The 19,350-nt window shown below is 37.8% G+C and overlaps 1 protein-coding gene across 4 annotated transcripts in view; it reads left to right on the forward strand.

Annotated features, from left to right (window-relative positions):
- ACBD4 (acyl-CoA binding domain containing 4) overlaps nucleotides 1-19,350 on the forward strand; it is a 471,606-nt gene that overhangs the window by 40,056 nt on the left and 412,200 nt on the right. The gene's annotated exons all lie outside the window — the stretch shown is intronic.

The raw sequence follows: 19,350 nt of genomic DNA on the forward strand, positions 1-19,350 counted from the left end.
CCCAGTAATTTTTTTTTTCCTATGGAAAAAATCACTATTCCATGCTTTTGGGATTTCACCATTTCGAGTAAAGAGGGTAGATTAAACAGTGTTTTCTATTTTAAGCATTCACTGATTTAATAGGAACCCATGTTTCACTACCTAGCTCTCTTTCAGATCAAATACGGAAAATGATGGTGTTGTTAGAGGGCGCATGTCTGTATCCTAAGAACCTATCTAACCTCCAGACTCCTAAGCCAGGAAGACAACCTTGAACTCTTCCATGTCATTTTGTAGTAAATAAAACTCCATACCATATCATGACCCACTAAAGTACCCCCTCCATGTCACCTGCAGCCCATGAGGCATGTCTAAACAAACTGACATCCCTACTTACTGAGCAAAAACTATTCTCTTGGAATATGTCAACTAAATCTACACCATGTCAAATAAATACACACAAAGATTCATGGACGTCATTAATGCCAGCTCTTTAGACCAACTGGTTAAAGTCCTAACCTGGGGTTCAAAAATATTGGACTTAGTTCTCATGAATATGGCCACCCTCTGCTCAACACCTACAGTTACCATGTCACTGGTCAAGTTTGACCAGCTTTTGGTAACACTATGAGGGTAAAACCTCACTGATCACAAAACCTTTTTGTCTTTAGAGACTATGCTAAGGCAAACCTAGCCTGATGAAATTTAAGTGCCCTTCTCACCTTAATGATCCCCACCTCTCAGTCCACCAAATTTGCAAATAATTTCTGTGCCCATCTCAAAGAGTGTACCAATGCATCTCTTCCCATAAGACATAAATACAATCCAAAATTCAGAAATAAACCCCTTTGGGGGAATCCTGATATAAATGGACCATACAATATGAGGAAGAAATTCATAACCCATATAAGCAAATGTAATACTCCATCATCTAGACATAACCCATATAAGCAAATGTAATACTTCATCATCTAGACATAACCCATATAAGCAAATGTAATACTCCATCATCTAGACATAACCCATATAAGCAAATGTAATACTCCATCATCTAGACATAACCCATATAAGCAAATGTAATACTCCATCATCTAGACATAACACATGTAAGCAAATGTAATACTCCATCATCTAGATATAACCCATATAAGCAAATGTAATACTCCATCATCTAGAGATGATCTCAAAAAGATCAATAAAGAACTCAGAAACAAAATTAATTCAAAATTGTCACATCTGCTAAGGATAAGCACAGGGGTTCCTTCAGCCATGTCAGAAACCTTAGAAGTAATGCTCACCGACAGTCAGAGCTAATACACAACAACAACAACAACAACAACAACAACAACAACAACAACAATGCTTACTTATCCTCTGAGGACATAGCCAACATATTAGCAGACACATTCAGCTCCAGTATCTCCCCCTAACTTCCCCTAACTTATTAGCATGCTCACACCACTCCCCTCTGATCACATTTGAACAAGTCCTGAATGGTCTAGCTATGACAAAAACACCAGCTCTGTGGGTTCTGATAATGCATCAGGCTGTCTTCTTGTCAGAACAGAACACTGTCAGGTAGACTCCATATTAAAGTCTATTCAGCCTCAAGCTCTCCACTGAATTCATGCCAGAGGAACATGGAACTGCTGTTTTCATCCCAATCCACAAGGAGGATCCACTACTATCCAGGAAACGGTAGACCTATAAGCCTTAGCTGCCTTCTCTGCAGAGATATAGAGCACATCATTATGGAATTTATTAACAGGAACATAAGCAGTCTACATGCCCTGCACCCAAGCCAGTTTGGGTTTGAAGTTCCTGTCTGCTGAACCTGGTAGGCTTCCTTGAGCAAGTCACTGATGTATTAGACTAAGGCATATCAGTTCACATTGCCTGTCTGGATGTGGAGAAGGACTTTAATGTTATCCCTTAATTATCATCAAGCTAATTGAATTAAATGTAAATCTTACCCGCTGGATAGCAAAATGGCTAATGGACCAAACCCAGTCTGTTAGTGGAAGGCACTCTGTCTTCAAAAGGAGTAATGGCTAGTGGTGTTCCCCAGGGATCAGTTCTTGGACCACTTCTGTTTGGTATTTATTTCTTGGAGCTGTCATTAACTACCCATCTGACTTCCAGATTACTCAGGAGTGAATAACAACCACCAATAAGTAGTGACTGAACATGGCCTGCAACTAAATGTCAAGAAATATAGTACTGTGTCCTGTGGCAAAACTGGACACCCACTCACCTACCTTACAGGTGACACCCCTTTGAAAGTTAGTGCAGACATTAGGGACCTGAGCACTTTCACTGAACCTTTGATCACCATGTATGTACTGTTTTTATGAAATCATTTTACCTAGCCAGACTAATCACTAAAGGCATTTCTTCCATATTTGTTTTGATTCCTCTCTACTCCTCCCACATCAGGCCCATAATACAGAATGATAGCCCATTTTTTTATATAATCAGCATAGCATATGATTCAGATTGACTGAATCATTTCCTTAGATAATCAAGGGCATATCTTCCTTTTTTTTTTTTTTTTTTTCAAATTCTTTATTTCAATTTATGCAATAATACAAATACAAAAATTCATCTAATACTAAAAACTATATACATAGTGCCAGTATCCAACTAACTAAACAATAGCCCATATACCCATCTTTCTGAGAGTTCACAGATCAAACTCAAAATATCAAGCCAAGCATAATAGTACTCAGGAGAACACAACAAAAATATCAGATAAAGCTAGACCTCCGTCAATAATTGGAAAATGAAATCCCATAGTTTCTGGTTTTCCACCCTTTTGCGTGGACTAACAATTATCATTTTCTGAGAAGTTATGTATTTAATTGCCATGGCAGTGAATTCACTCCACGATAATTTGGTGCGATCCAACCAGTGTTTGGTAATATAAAACTTAATTAAAAGACAAATGGTGATAAGCGCTCTGAGTCTAAGAGATGTCATGTTAATATTAGTGATATGGAGCAATGCCATTTCCCAAGATAACGTTGACTTATGGTATCCCATTTTGCTTAATCTTATCCTAAGCGAACACCAAAGGTTGTGGGCATACTTGCAAAACCACAAAATGTGAATAATGTCGGCTTGAGGATGTGAGCAGCACGGACATGAGATAGATATCGAAGGGTTAAATTTATTAAGATGAATTGGAGTTATATATAAATTGTTTATAATCATAAATTGAGTAAAGGTAAATTTCTTAAAAGGGGAATACTTATATGTAAGTTTGATCGAACACAATTTTTGTTGTGTAGATATATTCAAACCTTGCCTATTACAATAGTCAACGATAATAATTTCCCCTTTATATAAGTAAGAAGAGAAGGATTTGTATGCAATAGAAAGCATATGTTTATTCGAGCCAAGACTATTTATAAGCTGAGCGACTGTGTCAATCTCTATATCTGAACTTTGAAATTTTAGAAGAAAAAATGCAGTGAGATCTCGAAGCTGTCTCAAGATAATAATATAAGCTTTAGAGAGTGACAAAACTTCTCTAAGTTCCTTAAGTGAAAGATGTTTATATTTATAAAGATCCCAAAAGGTATAGTCTCTAATCAATGGAAAATTGCTAAGATTCAACATTTGATTATTCATTTTAACATTGGGGTTAAGATGAAAGGGCTGAAACAGGAGGAGAGCATTAGTTAAACCCAAGGAGTGAAATAATTCCTGAAAAGTTTTAATTAAGCCCTTTAAAGTGTTATGCAACTTGAGTTCACTAATAACAGTCCTTTCCAGGAAGGGTAAGGCCTTGGGGTTGATATTGTTACTAACCGTGAGATTGTACCATAATTTGATCCATATAGGAGTCCAACGTGAAGAATCATGAGTATGATTGGCGATAGCCAGGATTCGGTTTGCATGAATAATTCTATAATATAGGATAAAATTAGGCAGCGCCATACCCCCCACTGATTTAAGAAAGGTGAGCCTATGATAAGCCATCCTTACCGATTTGGGGTGCCAAATAAACTTAGCAATCCCTTTCTGAATCTTGTTTATAAGAGTGATTGTCACCGGAGACAGAGAGGAGTTGCATTGATAAAGAACTTTGGGGAGTATGTTCATCTTAACAATCGAAATTTTAGACAGCATAGATAACTTTAATTGTTGCCACCTTATCATATCCTGTTGAATAATGGTCCATGTCCTAGTTAGATTAGCCTGCAAAGCTGAAGAATGTGAATGGTCAAATAAGACCCCCAAATAATCTAAAGAATAATTAATATGCATGGGTAAGGTTGGGAATAAATGTTGGCAATGAGCTGCAGGATTAATCGGGAAAATAAGGGATTTATATTAATCGGGAAAACAAGGGATTTATTATCGTTAATTTTATAGTCAGAGATAGCCGCAAAAGTATTTAGTGAGTGTATTATTTTCATAGCGTCATTGGAAGGATGCATAAAATAAATATTAAGGTCATCAGCAAAAGCTGTAAATCTTATATTAGTATTGCATATCTTAGGAATGGCATGATATGTTTTCTGTGCAACAAAAAGGAGAAGGACTTCTAAGTATAAATTAAAAAGTAAGGGAGATATTGGGCATCCCTGCCTAGTGCCATTTGTAATCTTAATAGGATCAGAGTATATCCTGTTTATAAATAAGCGAGTATATGAGCTATTATATAAAGTTTTAATTAAACTAATAAATTCAAGAGGGAAGTCAAATTTCAAAAGGGTCAGAAACAAGAAGTCCCAATTCACCCGATCAAATGCCTTAGACGCATCCAAAACCAATGCATATTTAGGATTTCTATCTTGTTTAGTTAATTTTATCAAAGATTCTAAAGTTATAGTGTTGTCCCATGTGTGTCTATCCACCATAAACCCAGCTTGTTCTGGGGAGATTAGATCTTTAATCACCGTTTTAAGTCTCCTGGCAAGTATAGAAGAGAGAATTTTGATGTCAACATTTATAAGTGAAATCGGTCTGTAATTGTTAGGATTAGTAGAATCCAATGTGTTTTTGGGCATCAAAATCGTATGAGAATAATTAGTGTATAAGTCAACAATGCCATTAATAGCAAAGGATTTATATAAAACTAAAAGAATCGGTGCTATGGTGTCCTTAAATGCTTTGTAAAACTCTGAGGGAAATCCGTCTGGACCTGGGGCCTTTCCCAATTTCAAATTATCAATAGCATCTAAAATTTCTCTTTTAGTTATCTGGGCTAAGAGCAAAGATTTTTTGTGATTCAGTAACTTTGGGAAAGATAATCCCACTTAAGAACTCCTCCATCTCTTCTGTCCTATCTGCAGGGTTATTGTTTGCATAGATTTCAGAGAATAATTGGTAAAATAACTGAGTGATTTCCCCATCAGATCTATAAATCTGATTATTATGTTGAAGGCATGATATTCTAGGAGCTCTAGGTGAATTAAGAATTATCCTGGCCAAGGCTCTGGAGGGAGTTTGCATATATTCTGAAAATTTTGCTATATACCTAAACTCCTGGATAGACAAATTAGATTGGTAGTGCTCAAATAGTAATTTCTGTTTATTAATAAGCTCCTTTTCTAGGTTTATAGAGTAATTGTTTATCAGTTTCTCCTCTAATAGTTTGATATCCAATAGTAAAGTGGCTTCTTTAGTAGCACGCTCTTTTTTAAGAAAACTAGCTTTATTAATAAAAATACCTCTAAGCACAGTCTTAGCTGCTGCCCATCTAATATCAAAAGGGATAGTCACATCCATCTGTGTCTCAAAAAGACCTCTTAGTGTCATATTAATATCCGTAATTAGGGATTTATCCTTCAAAAGATTACAATTTAGTGACCAAATAGGAAATCTATGAATCCCAGGTGAGTTGCGAATTGAACCAATATCCAGATTAATTCTTGAATGGTCAGATAGGAAACGAGGCTCAGTCGCAAACTTAATCTGCCTATTATCAAAGGATCTTGAGATAAGGAAATAGTCGATCCGGGACCATGTTAGGTGACATTTAGAGAAGAAAGTGAAATGATTTGAATTACCCTCTGGGGCCTTGGCAGCAAAGGCAATAGGGTCAATCAGATCAAAATCTTCAATCAAATCTAATAGAGCTTTACAAAATATTGTATTTCCAGTGCTACTCCTATGTGTGCGATCTACCTTAGGATTAACCACAATATTCCAGTCACCTCCAATAACCAAACTGTGGTTGGGAAATTTAAGTAGAAGGTTGTAAATAATCATAATAAAATCAGCATGCCCCGAGCAAGGACCATAGATGTTCAAAAAAAGTATTGGATTGTCTAAAGCCTGTAGAGAAGATGTAAAGTAACACCACCTGCCCTCCTGATCACTTCCTTTTGAAATAATCAGTGATCGAAAGGATTTTTTAACAATGATTGCCACACCCTTGGAATTGTTACAGGCCCCTGCCGAAATAATGTCACTAATTCATGTCCTCCTAACATCATTGGACCAGTCGCTGCTTAGTAAATGAGTTTCCTGTAGAAAACATATGTCAGTATTAGATTTAAGAATCAAATGCATCACTAGTTTTTTTTTGTTTGTAACATTGAGTCCCCTAACATTCCAGGAAGAAACCTTCAAGATACTAACCATCTAATTAAACATAATGAGACAAAAACAAATGAAGCAGTCCTATATATCACATATATAGAGATATATGAAGTAATCCTCATAAAGAATTAAAGAATGAAAAAGATGGGCAACATATTGCAAATACCTGGCACCAAGATCCCTCAACCCTAATCCCGTGCATACCCACATTACCCTAGCAATTGAGAGAATACAAAAACTATAGAATGCAAATAACCATAAAACTAAATAACACACTATCGTTATTAGCCATAAAAGTGCAATACAGGAGGTAAAATATTTACAGACATCATGCAACATCATAACAGGTCCAAACCAGGACATCACAATCCCTATTAAAATCCTATTAGCATCCAGTAAAACAGTGAATTGTCAACATTGAGTAGGTCATTTAAGTGCTGTAACTTAAAGGCTCATAAAAGTATTCCATATTGTAGAAATCTTACAGTAAACTGTAACAGATGAAGCATTAGAAAATTATAGTTGAAACCCTTAATAATTGTTTTAAAACTGTTGCTATGTTACCATTAGTATAATTCAGGCAATCCAATAACATAATATTACCCCCAAATAGGTACTATAACACAACGCTCAGTTGTGAATAATGAAATAGACAAATAAATAGGTGGTTAAAACATAGTTCATGGTAACCAAAAAAGAACAAACCAAGCGAAAGTTTCTCTGTTTTTGCAATTGCATCTTCAAAAGAAGCCCGTATACTGAGGAATGAAGCTGTTCAACAACCATAGTTCCAGCAGAGAGGATACGTGAGGCAAACTTCCTGTTAGGAGTGTAACTGACGAGATTGGATATGCACCTCGCATTAAGGTTTCGTGTAGCCTCCGCAGCTAAAGGAAGGTTCCTAGACCTTATAAAAAAAAAAAAAAGGAGAGAAAGAAATGCTATATCTATATACTGTACAAAATAGAAGTATCAACATATGCCCTTAAAGGGGAAGTATGATCACATATAAATTCTACAGTACATAATGAAATATAGCCATCACATCACTTGATAGAAGGATCTGACCCGAAGAGTCTAAAAAAGATAGATTTAGCTTCACTAGGAGAAGAAATAGATAACTTCACATCCTGATGTACGAAGGATAAAGTGGAAGGAAACCTCATTTGGAACTTAATCTTCCTGCGAATAAGTTCTGTGCAAAAGGGAGCTAATTTGCGACGCATCTCTCTTATCTCCAGGGGCAGGTATTGCGATATTATTATTACCTGATTATTCCATGTGAATTTTTTAATTTTTTTAAAAGCTGCAGGAATAGAATGTACATCACGAAAGTTAAGCAACTTGACGTAAACTGGTCTTGGCCCTGTGAGTGATTGTTGCCTCCGTAACGCTCTGTGAGCCCTCTCGATCTCATATTTGTGTGTGGAGTTAATTTCATGACAGAGAGTACAAAAAATTTGGGCTGCAGTATCTATTAACTGACCGGGCTCATATGTTTCACTCAAGCCCCTTATGATCAGATTATTTCTCCTACTTCGTGCCTCTAAGTCGCAGATCTTAGTTTGCATGGCGCTAATTGTTTTATCTTTTAACAAAAGAGATTCTTTGACCAGACCAATCTCAAGCTCATTAGCTTTGGATCTTTCTTCTACAAGGTCTAGCCTGTCCGCAATTTTATGTATTGTTGAATCCAGGGAATTAATTTTCAATGACAAATCTTTAATGGTTTCGTGTAAGGGAGAGAGCGCGTTCTTTAGTTCCTCTAATAAAAGAGCGCTTTCTGATTTTTGCTTTACCGGTTCTCTCGGGTGATCTGGTGCAAATTTTGAAGATCTCAGTCTTTTAGCATCTTTTTCAGGAGATGTAGATAAAGCCGATAACTTAGATTTAGTAGTTTGAGTGTCCATTGTATCCGCATCCTTAGACATTTTGTTAATTTCACTATATACTTCAGAATAGAAGGAGCTGTCACACGATATGGTGCTGGATTTCAGGCCTCTAAAGATCCACGTGAAGAAAACATAGCGCACCTCAGGAGTTTAATATAATCTCTTTGTGTGAGTTTAAGATATTAAGGTAGCTTCAAATCCACTCACAGAAGCTAGATTAAAATGCAGTTAGTGAATATAAGAAATTCGCCTATTCAGCTCGCTTAAAATACGATGACCAGAAAACAAAAGCTGGAGCTACTAGGAAAGGGTCCTACTTAGACGCCCACCATTTTGGATCCCCCCAAGGGCATATCTTCCTTGATCTACCCAGATTGCCTTAAAGTACTGTCTTTTGTTTGTGTTTCTTACAGACTTGTGAGATATGACCTCTGTCTGACCTACACAGCATTGAACCTCTGAACATCCACAAAACTAATAGCACCCTAAACAAATGACCAAGATATCTTAGCCTTCAAAAGCCCGTTTGTCTTCTTCAAATTATTTCCCTACACTAATATATGACATCTCTTCCACACTGTATATATTGTATATAGTTAATTTCTGAGTGCCATACCTTTCTTTTGGTATTTTTAACATTTGTGCTCTATCCCTTCACTATTTCACTCTCCTCTTCATCTTCTCTCCTTCCTTTAAACATTCTTTCATAATGTCCCTTATACTGTCTGCTTTATTATTATTACTGTTATTGATTCGTTGCTATCTTCACAATGCATTTTGTTTGTATTCATAATAGTTCTTGTGAACCTGCCTGTCTATTGCCATTTATATTTGTCCGGGCTGAGACTGAAATAGATCCATTTGGATCAGTGCTCTACCCCAGTTACCAAACAGAATAAATAAATAATAAATAACCTCCACCAACACATAAACAGGACCTTCTAGAGAGATAAATATATATCCCACAGAATCCCTGTTTTATGGAATAAACTTCCTTTGGATATAAAACAAAGTAGCTCCTTGGCCCTCTTTAAGGACAACTTAGACAAATGGATGGGCAATTGTAAAGAAATCTTGGGTGTGGAGCCTTGAAACCCTCATTGAAATGTGGTAGAAACTAGGTATAAATTAGTCATGCCACTGAATACCTACAATTTGGGATATTATGGCTAGGCTTCTAATGGTACTTCAGATCAATACCATAGTATTAACCTATGAACCTGCATGTAACAGTTTTAAGTTTAAGATATATGCCCAACAAGTCAAAAGGCAAAGCTTTAAGAATTGTGGGATTAATATTTAAAACAGACTTTGTGGTATGTCTAGGTAATAAACTCTCTTTATATGTAAGATAATTTATTTATGTGTTTTATATTTGTTTGCCGGGAAGGTCCGTCTGAGCCAAGGACCCATTTTCAGTGAAGGCCCAGGCAGAAAAGCTCCAAAAAGACATTTACAAATAGCCATATATAACAGTAACATAATCATTTTTAAAACGGTAACATTCCAAGTAACTGCAGAGAGAAAAGGTTACACCATGTAAGTTTCTAGCCTATATAAGACAGTTGCATTATTTAGACCATAGAGCAGTAGTAACTTATCTAATACATGCAGTGATTTCACATAGGGAGCAAACATATTCCTTGTAGAGTATTGCAAAATGTGAGTAGTAAAAAGATCAGTGCTTAGACTCAACAGTGGCAACGAGCAAGATATGTAAGAAAGTGAGAAGATGGGGGAGGCAGCACTTTTGGTGTCAATTTGTGCTAGTAATTAGAGGGAGGGGACAGAAAGTTGGAAGAGAGATCAAATAAGACAGTATGACCTGGTAGAGCTATATGGGAGAGACAGTATATTTAGCCTGGGTTTGTGCAGGAGCACATCCAGTTGTTGGTGAGATGTTCCTTAAGTGGATGTCTAAATTTAGTTGTGTCGATGCAATTAATTATTGTTTGAGGTAGTGTATTCCAAAGTTTAGATACATGGTTAAGAAGAGGGACTCCCCAAAGCCGTTGTTAGATTTGGTAGCTGTTGGCAGGCCTTTGTTGGTGGATCTTAGTGTTCTAGAGCTAGAGTAGGGCTGAACAAGGTATTTGAGAGCGGGGCAGCTATTTGGGTAGTTGAGTATGTAGTGTATAAAGGTTAGTTGGTTATAGGTCGGAAGACTAGGAATGTCTAGCCATTTTAGATGCTGCAATGCATTACAGTGGTGTGATCTGTAAAGTAGGTTTGAGGCAAATCTTGCTATTTTGCTGTAGCAGGACTACAAGTTATTTAACATTGTTTTTCTGAGGTTTGTAAGTATAGGTGAAGCATAAAGGAGGGTGGAAAGTAGGTGGGGTCCGGATATGGCTAGTCTGATGGGGTCAGTTAGGAAATGTTTGATGCTGTAGAGTGAACCTAGTTTGATATTATCTTTTTGATGGTTATGGCTAGGTGCTTGTCAGACCTCAGGTTGTTGTCAATGGTCACTCCTAGGAGCTTAGTATGCTCCACTGGCTCTATTATAGTATTATTGGAAGAGAGGATGGTGAAGGGGGAATGCTGGCTATCTGTTTTGTTACTAGTCCCCCAACACTTAGATCCATCCACTCAGTAACCCTCTTCATGACATTTCTGAAACAACACCTCTCCTCATCTTGGCTGTGCACATGTGCTAACACCACATCTCATATAACCTAACATCAACCATCACAACTATTCTCACCCCAACTCTACTACTCTGGCATCCTCCTATCTTTTTACTTACTCCACCTCTCCATCCTGTCCACTTCTTTCTTCTACTAACCCTCATTGTCCTACCATTGATCCCTCCTGTCTACTTCCTTCTCTTCCTAACCCTTATAGACCTACCACTGAACCAGGCGAGACATTCAGGTACTCTCGCAGCCTACGTTAATATCGTACCACCACTTATATCTACAACAATATCCACTGACTTTGATGATTCCTGCAACAGGACTCATATAGCCTATCGCTTAGCTATTACACCTCCTAAACATGTGAAAGGTTTAAGTACCTAGTCTGTAATTAATTCCTATATCTGCTTTGCACCCACTGCATGAAGTGTTCTATATAAATTTTGCTAGCTGGTAACTACTCGTATGGAATGTTCTCATGTATATACTCTGTATTGCTTGCATAATATCTTTGATTTTAGAATGATTACTTATATACTGTTTTTTTTCACCAATTGTATAAGCGGCCAATAATATGTACTAAATGTCTTTATTAATGTAAATTCTGTATTATATGTGAAATGTCTTATATATGGAGCTTTTCTCCCTGTGACTCCCTTGAAAATGGGCACTTCTAGCCCAGTTGGACCATCCCGGTAAACAAATGCAAATAAATAAATAAATAAATAAAATAAATAGTAAAGAGCATGAGCTTAGCTTTATTTGGGTTGAGAACAAGTTGAGCATTGGATAGATAACTTTGGTTGTTTGAAGGAGTGAAGAGATAGAGGATGCTGAACAAATAAGGGAGGAATCATCAGCATATTGAATAATTGTTGCATGTTGAGTGGCCTGTATTCTGGCACATTTGGTGTCACTGTAGACAGATAAAGCTGCTCAGCACAAACTCTCTCTAAAGGCATCTTAGATACCATCAGTGGGAAGTTATGTGCAGACAAGCTGAGCAAGACTATAAATATCCTCACAAATGCAGATTGACTTGAGGGTCTTCCAAGAATTGACCCAGCTGTGGAGAGCACCTCAAAAATATATTTTTGCCTCTACTAACAATGGTCAGTTGGCAAAATTCTGCTCCAGGACTCCACGAAAGGCAGTCTGGAAAATAGATGCTTTTCTTTACTTTGGACAGGAATGTTTCTGCTTGTTTTTCCAGCCTTTCCACTATTATCCAGGATCAGTCTGAAGATTCTCAAGGACTCTCCAAATATCATTATGGTGACTCCCTTCTAGCTTATGCAACAGTGATTCTCCCTTATTTTGGAAATGACCAGGGGCAGTTACCACACACTTCCCCACAGGCTGGACATACTTACACATGACAAGGGGTGTCGGAGACATCCTTACCACAAATAACTGCAAATGACTACCTGGATGAAAGAATCTAAATACCGTTTAGGTATGTTTTATTCTGAGCTTGTGCAGCAGGTGTTAAAGAAGGCAAGAAAACCTCCTGCTAGAAGATCAGATATTAGTAAATGGAAAAGGTTTTGTAGTTTGTGGCAAGAAAAAAAACAACACCAATGCATGGCTAGTGTTTCTTGGGTTCTACATTATTTATGAGTTACTATCCACTGACCTGTCTTACTCCTCCATCAAGGTTCATTTATTGGCCATTTCAACATGTCTACCCATGGATTTACTCCTCTATCAATGCAATCTCACATGAAAATGTTCTTGAAAGGGATGATGTATATCAAGGCTTCTAGGAAACAGGTGGCTACACTTTGGGATCTAAATCTGGTTTTGGAAAATCTAACAACTGGTCCATTTCAACCAACTCATAATGCTGCATTGATGTTCTTAATATGGAAACAGCATTACTAATTGTTCTGACCTCTGCAAGAAGAGTATCTGAGTTGCAAGTTCTTGTGGTGGTTCAAACCTTGTCTCATTTTTCGCAAAATAGGGTATCCTTAATAACAATTCATTCATTTATGCCTTAAGTTAGCTGTCCATCTCCTTGTCTTCTTTCTGGAATGTAAAAATGTGGGAGAAAGAATATTCCATAACATGGATGTCGACAGATAACTCAGGTACTATCTTGACATAAAGAAAATCTTTCAAGCATATTGATCAGTTGTTCATTTCTTGTGAAGGTAAGAAAAAAAGACAACCTGTGTTAAAATAAACTTTTCATGTGGTTGCCTCATGCTAATATCTTGTTATACCCACCACAACAAGACAATTCCAGGTAGGGGCAATGCTCATTCTGCTAGGGCCTTGACTTAATTTGTGGTTCTTTGGAAAGGGTTGCATTCTAGACGTATTCTAGAAATAGCAACATGGTCCACTGTGGACACTTACAAAGCACAATAAAGTCAATTTGCTAGAACCATTCTCTAGGAGCTCCTGGACCCTCATCCTTCTGCCTCCCAGTCACTTTATAGGAATCTACCAGTATAACTAAGGCTACTGCAGCAGTGATCCGTATGATGAGCATAATACAGTTGTGCAAGTAAATGTACTATAACACTAGATGTTCAAATGATTACTGTATACTCACCACAACAAAACTATTCCAGGCAGGGTCAAAGCCCACTCTACCAGAACCTTGCCTTTATCTATGGCTTTTTAAAAAGGGCTGGATTCTACAAATATTCTAGAAACTGCAAGTTAGTCCTGTATACATACTTTTGAAAAGCACTATAAGCTTGATTTCTTACCTAGGTATAGATTAGGCTTTGCAAGGATCATTGTCCAGGGGCTCCTTAACTCTTCTCCTTCCAGCTCCCAAATGTAGTAAGCTAGGGTAATCTACCCATATAGCTAAGGCTATCGCAGCTGTGATCAATATGATGACCATAGTACAGCCATGTAAGTAAACATACCATAATGGTAGATGATCGCTTGATCATTGCTGCTCTAGTCACTCCCTCTCTCCATCTCTCTTAGTGGTGTTGTTTATGCCAGGTGTGGTTATTTATTTACTTTTTGTTCTTCTTATTATTGTCCTTTCAGGACTCTGCCTCCCTCTCTCTGCTGGCAGAAAGCCTCTGAATGGCTTGGCACCCAAACTTGTTTATTCAGTCAGCTTGGCTTGAGCTGCCTGACAGTTTGGGAGCATGGAAGGTGCCCTGAAGCTTTGGAAGTTGGCCAGCTGTTCTGTCCTTTTCAGGATATAAACGATATAGCTAAGGCAACTGTAGTGGTCATCATTCGAACCTCTACTGTTATGGTAAGTTTACTTATGCAACTGTACTTTATTTATTTGTTGAATTCACGTCGAGAAACATTTTTGTTCACTTCCAGAATCTCTTAGGCATCTTAATGATGATTTCCTGCTAGTGCATGAAATACTTCCACTCCGCCTTCTACTGACTCTCACACAAGATGTGCATTTATTTCAGAGTGTAAAGAAAAGCTGAAGAGAAGGTATGCTTTTATTTATTATTTTGTTTTTGAGCTTGATTTTGTAGCATGGCAGGGTTAATGTTAGGAGTGATTCATGGTTGGGAGTCACCCTTAAAACTATTTTGTCATGTTTGTGCTTAAAAACTAGAAAGCAAGTAAGAGTACTGGCTTCATTATAGGGAAGGGGGAGTGAGGGAAACTAGACGATCACCACGAGGAGCTCAGAAGATGTCTGTACCTTTGATTTCAAAATATTTAGTGCTTCTGATCCAGGTTTTGCTGGGTTACTGAGGTTAAGTAAGAATGGCCTCATGCAGCAAAAGTGAACAAATAAGCTTAGTAAATCAGGTGTCGCCAAAAAGAGGCCATTGGCCTAGTGGGAAGGAAAGTGTGACTGGTCAACAATGTGTAAATAAAATAAAATAAATAAAAATCATTCATGATTTCTGATGTAAGAATATTATTGGGTGTTTTAACAAGGACCCAAGCTCATGTGTTCACAGCCAAAGTATTGTTTGTCAACCTTAGTGGAAAATGTACCAGTTTCATCACTGCTGAAGGAAGAGCGGCAGGAAAGGTAGGTTCCCCGTATGTCAACAGTTGTTCATAGGTATGTACTAGGCTAATGGCCCTGGAGCCTATACAAGCCTAGCCCAAGACATTCCCTGGCATCATGCCACCCACTGTTGGCTCTCAGTGCCCTTGTCAAGCAAGGCCACTGAAGTGATCCCTGGGGTGACTGCCACCCGCAGTTAGTTTCCTGTGCCCCTGTCAAGCAGGGCCATTGAAGTGATCCCCGGGGAGATTTCTCTTGAAAAGGGCCAGTGAAGTGCTCTGCTTCACATGAATGGGGAGTTTGTTCCAGAGTATGGGAAATCGCTGGGTTAGGAACCTGTCCCTCCAGCATGTTCTGTTTATGGTGGTATACGTTCATAAAAAGTCATCACTTGCACTTGAACCCAGGACCCTGTGCACTACAGTCACAGCAATGTATCTCTACACCATCCGAGCTGTCATTTTCCTTTATGGTCAGAGTGATGTTATCAGGGTTTCCCCAGACAGTGTTATTTTGAAAAAAAATCCTGTAAGTCTGCACAGATGTGAGGTATGAAAGGACGTGAAAAGACCCAGATTTAACTGGACAGCTATCATCATGGACAAAGTGCCAGTCAGTGAAGAGAAGATGGGAGAAGTTAGGCTGGACTACACTGTAAACTTGAAAAAAAAAATGAAAGACCTCTTCTGTAGTCTAACCTTCCTCTTGGGTCAGTAATTCTGAAATGTTTCTTTAGTATGACAAAAAATACAGCTGCTTACCTATAACATAAACACCCATCTCTATGGTTTTCTATATCCATTTTATTTAGTCAAGGGTCTCTGGGAGCTCTACCTTTTTCTGCAAACAAGCATAAGCCTGGAACAGGAAGGCACACCAGACAATTAGATGAAATTTTCACAGCACCAATTCACCTACCTGTATACATTTGGGAAATGAGAGAAGACTGGAGCACACAGAAAAAGCCCACACAGATCCAGGGAGCATTTTCAGACTTCAGAAACATAACTCATTAGTTGGAGACTGAACCATGGGACCAACCCCTTTTTTATTTTTTTTATGGGACCAAACACTCTTAAGTCAATAATGCAAATCACTATAAGACTATGAGACCCCTGAAATGCATATCTGTAATTTGCAGGAATGTGAACCTGATAACTTGAATATATTTAGTTTTCCTATGCTGTCTCTTTTTCCTGTAATAGCAAAACATAAGAATAAAGCTGCTTTCCAAATACCAGCTACTGCATTTCAGAGTTCCTGCCAACTAATTCATTAATCAAGTCAAATTAGTCACAATAATTATCCAAGCCATGTTTATTCATTAATGGGGTGATTTTTTTAAAAAGAAATTTAGATTTTTAACTGTTATACTTTTCCACTGCATTCATTGAAAAACAACAGTACACAATTTACTCTTAAGCAGAGAATTATAAACATTACTGATTTTTACTTACATATTTGTTGTGCTTTGTTCGGTAAGTAAGACATACAAAGTACAAATGACTTTTCAGGGGTTGGAGTGCTGTTCTGTTTGTTTGGTTTGCTCAGAGACAAGCAGTTTGTAAATAGAAGCTGAGATAACAACACCCAAGAAAGTATATCTATGTTATCTTTTGATGTCGTATATTTAGGTAGTGGGTTTCATAACTTCGGAAAAGTGCAATAGATGACAAGGTATCGAAATAAAGCAGGTGTGCATTAGAGCTGAATCAATGTCAAATGGTACTCTAAACAATTGTAACACATGCTGGCGGGAGGTTGGCATAATGGTTAAGGTGTTTAATCACAAGGTGCAGGGTTTGATTCCCACATGGGGTAATTGACTAGGCTTAAAATGGTCCACAAGGGCAGCTAGCCTAGTACTAATCTATGAACCTATGCCTAACAACCAATCAGACTGCTGAAAAAGGATTATCTGTTTCATAATATTAAATATCTGTACTATACTTCACCAGTGTGAATGAACTATACATAAAAGGCAATATCAGATGGTCCAAAACCAATAATAGTTATTTCCCTGAAGGTTCAGAGCCAGGTTGCGTTGCACTGTTAAACAGAAACATTACATTTGAGAGTAGATACAGTCTATTTATTCTTCTATCTATCTGTCTCATCTACTTATTTAATTATTTATTCATTCATGGTTAGAAATGTCCCTTTTCAATCACAAGTAATATACGAATAAAACTTAAATGTTGAAATGCTTACAATATGTTACAGGTATTTACAGTTTAGGAAGCATGCACAGGTATATTCATAGAAATTACATTTGAAGCTGATATTGGCATCAGCTGAAATTAACGAACACATTATTGAAGTATAAGGAATATGGCTTGAATTAGTACGGGAAGATTTACATAGATATGAAAGTTAATAGTAAACGTTTGCTCACTAAAGTAAAGATAAATGTATTACCAGTAGTTCATGGAAGGGAATAAACTGAAAATTGAGTAGATGGAGGTTTCAAAGAGATAGCCACAGTACATTATAAGGAAAGCAGTTGATTTGGGTAAACATTTGTAAGTTCTTTTGAAAGGATGTAATGGATGGCTCATTTCATACATTTATAGATATGGAGTTGCATACTGCAATCCCAAATTTTGAAAAGATCACTGAATGGTGTTAATTGTGAAATGTCATTGTATTAGTTTAGTGGGTCAAGCAGAATGATTTCTTAGTGCCTAACATGTTTCACTAGTGCTGTGTTTAAAAGTTAAAAGTGGACAAAATTTACAGTGGAAAAAGATTTCCTGTAAAAATCACAAATGAAATTTCTCCAGTACCTAGTTGCACACAGGACAACTAGTTTGCAGTGACAAGCACTATCCCCAGAATTGCAAACCAGATACTTCTGACAGTGAATAATATTCAACTCCAACTGTCTAATCAATGAAAAAGGGTCTGTTGCTATGGATATGAACTTACCTACTGTCTCCATTACCAGCTTGGTGGATGTGGGCAGCCGGAGGCAATGTAGAAATTGCCTCATGTTTACTGGCAACCAGTTAATTCTTAAACAAACTGATATGGTATGTGAGAGATTTACACAGCATCACTGGAGGCAAAGCTCTCACATAAAAGTGCTCCTAATGTCAATAAGGTTGTCAGTAGTACACATGCTGCACTCATTATGCACAATTCAAAGCAGCCATTTCAACCCACATATGCTGAGGCACTTACATGTCACCTTCCTAAACCACAAAGACCTCCTAGACGAAGTACACATAACAAATACCATAAGCAGCCCCAAATGCGCGCTTTCAAAACAACACCAACATCAACACATAGAGCTACATCTCAAGGAGCATCTACTGCTAAGCCCATAAGGCAAGCCACCATACAATCCAACTTTCTAGTCATTGGAGACTCCATCATGAGACACACTGATATCCCTCTCGCCAGGCTGAGTAAGGAGAAAATTACGGTCAGTTGCTTATCAGGGATTAGGATCCGCCACATTATGCATGCACTCAGGTCACTGGACCACAGTTGTTAATATGACTCACTCATAGTCCACGTGGGAGTAAATGACCTGAGACGTACCTTCCTAGCCTATATGAAGAGAGACATCATGGAGCTCTCGGAATATGTGTCTCAGGCTGGTATGAGCCTAGCATTGAGCAGCATTTTACTTTCTCCTTGGATGATGCCACAATACGAACAGAAGATGACTGACTTTAATAATTGGATTAGTTTCTGGTGTCATTCTAAGGGGGTGCAATATTTGTCAGCATGGAAGGAGATGGTCAACAGACCATAATGCTTTGCCACAGAGGCTCTGCACCTCTCCCCTCTAGGCTTTCGAATATTAGCTAAAACATTGTCTTCCTCCATAGTGCCTTTTTAGGCAATGCCAGACTGAAAGTACTTCCAACATAGCAAATCAAAACCAAGAAAATCTAAAGGTATTACTGCTCAGTGCTATGAGTCTAAACAAAAAGCTCCACTCCCTAAAAGCTCTCTTTACCCTAGAGAATGCTGACATCTGTGCGGTCACTGAGACATGGTTTAAAGCCCAGGAGAGCACACCAACAGTGCAAGGTTATAATGCCTTCCACATAATTAGGCCAGCTAGTTCACAGGCAGGGACTAAAGGTGGAGGTGTCTTTATTTGCATCAAAAATAAATATACTTCAAGATTGGTTAAACAGGACAATGCACTTGAGCTGCTCCATGTTCAAATCACCATGGGTAAAATCCAATACCTCTTCTTTGCAAGCTATAGGTACCCCCTATGACCCAAGAAACCCATACCATGTATTTAAACTTATTAGAAACACTAAACATCCAACCCAATTCCATATTCGTGGGTGAC

Source organism: Protopterus annectens, chromosome 13.part0, assembly GCF_019279795.1.
Source record: "Protopterus annectens isolate FY-2018-M chromosome 13.part0, PAN1.0, whole genome shotgun sequence".
Classification (NCBI taxonomy): domain Eukaryota; kingdom Metazoa; phylum Chordata; order Ceratodontiformes; family Protopteridae; genus Protopterus; species Protopterus annectens.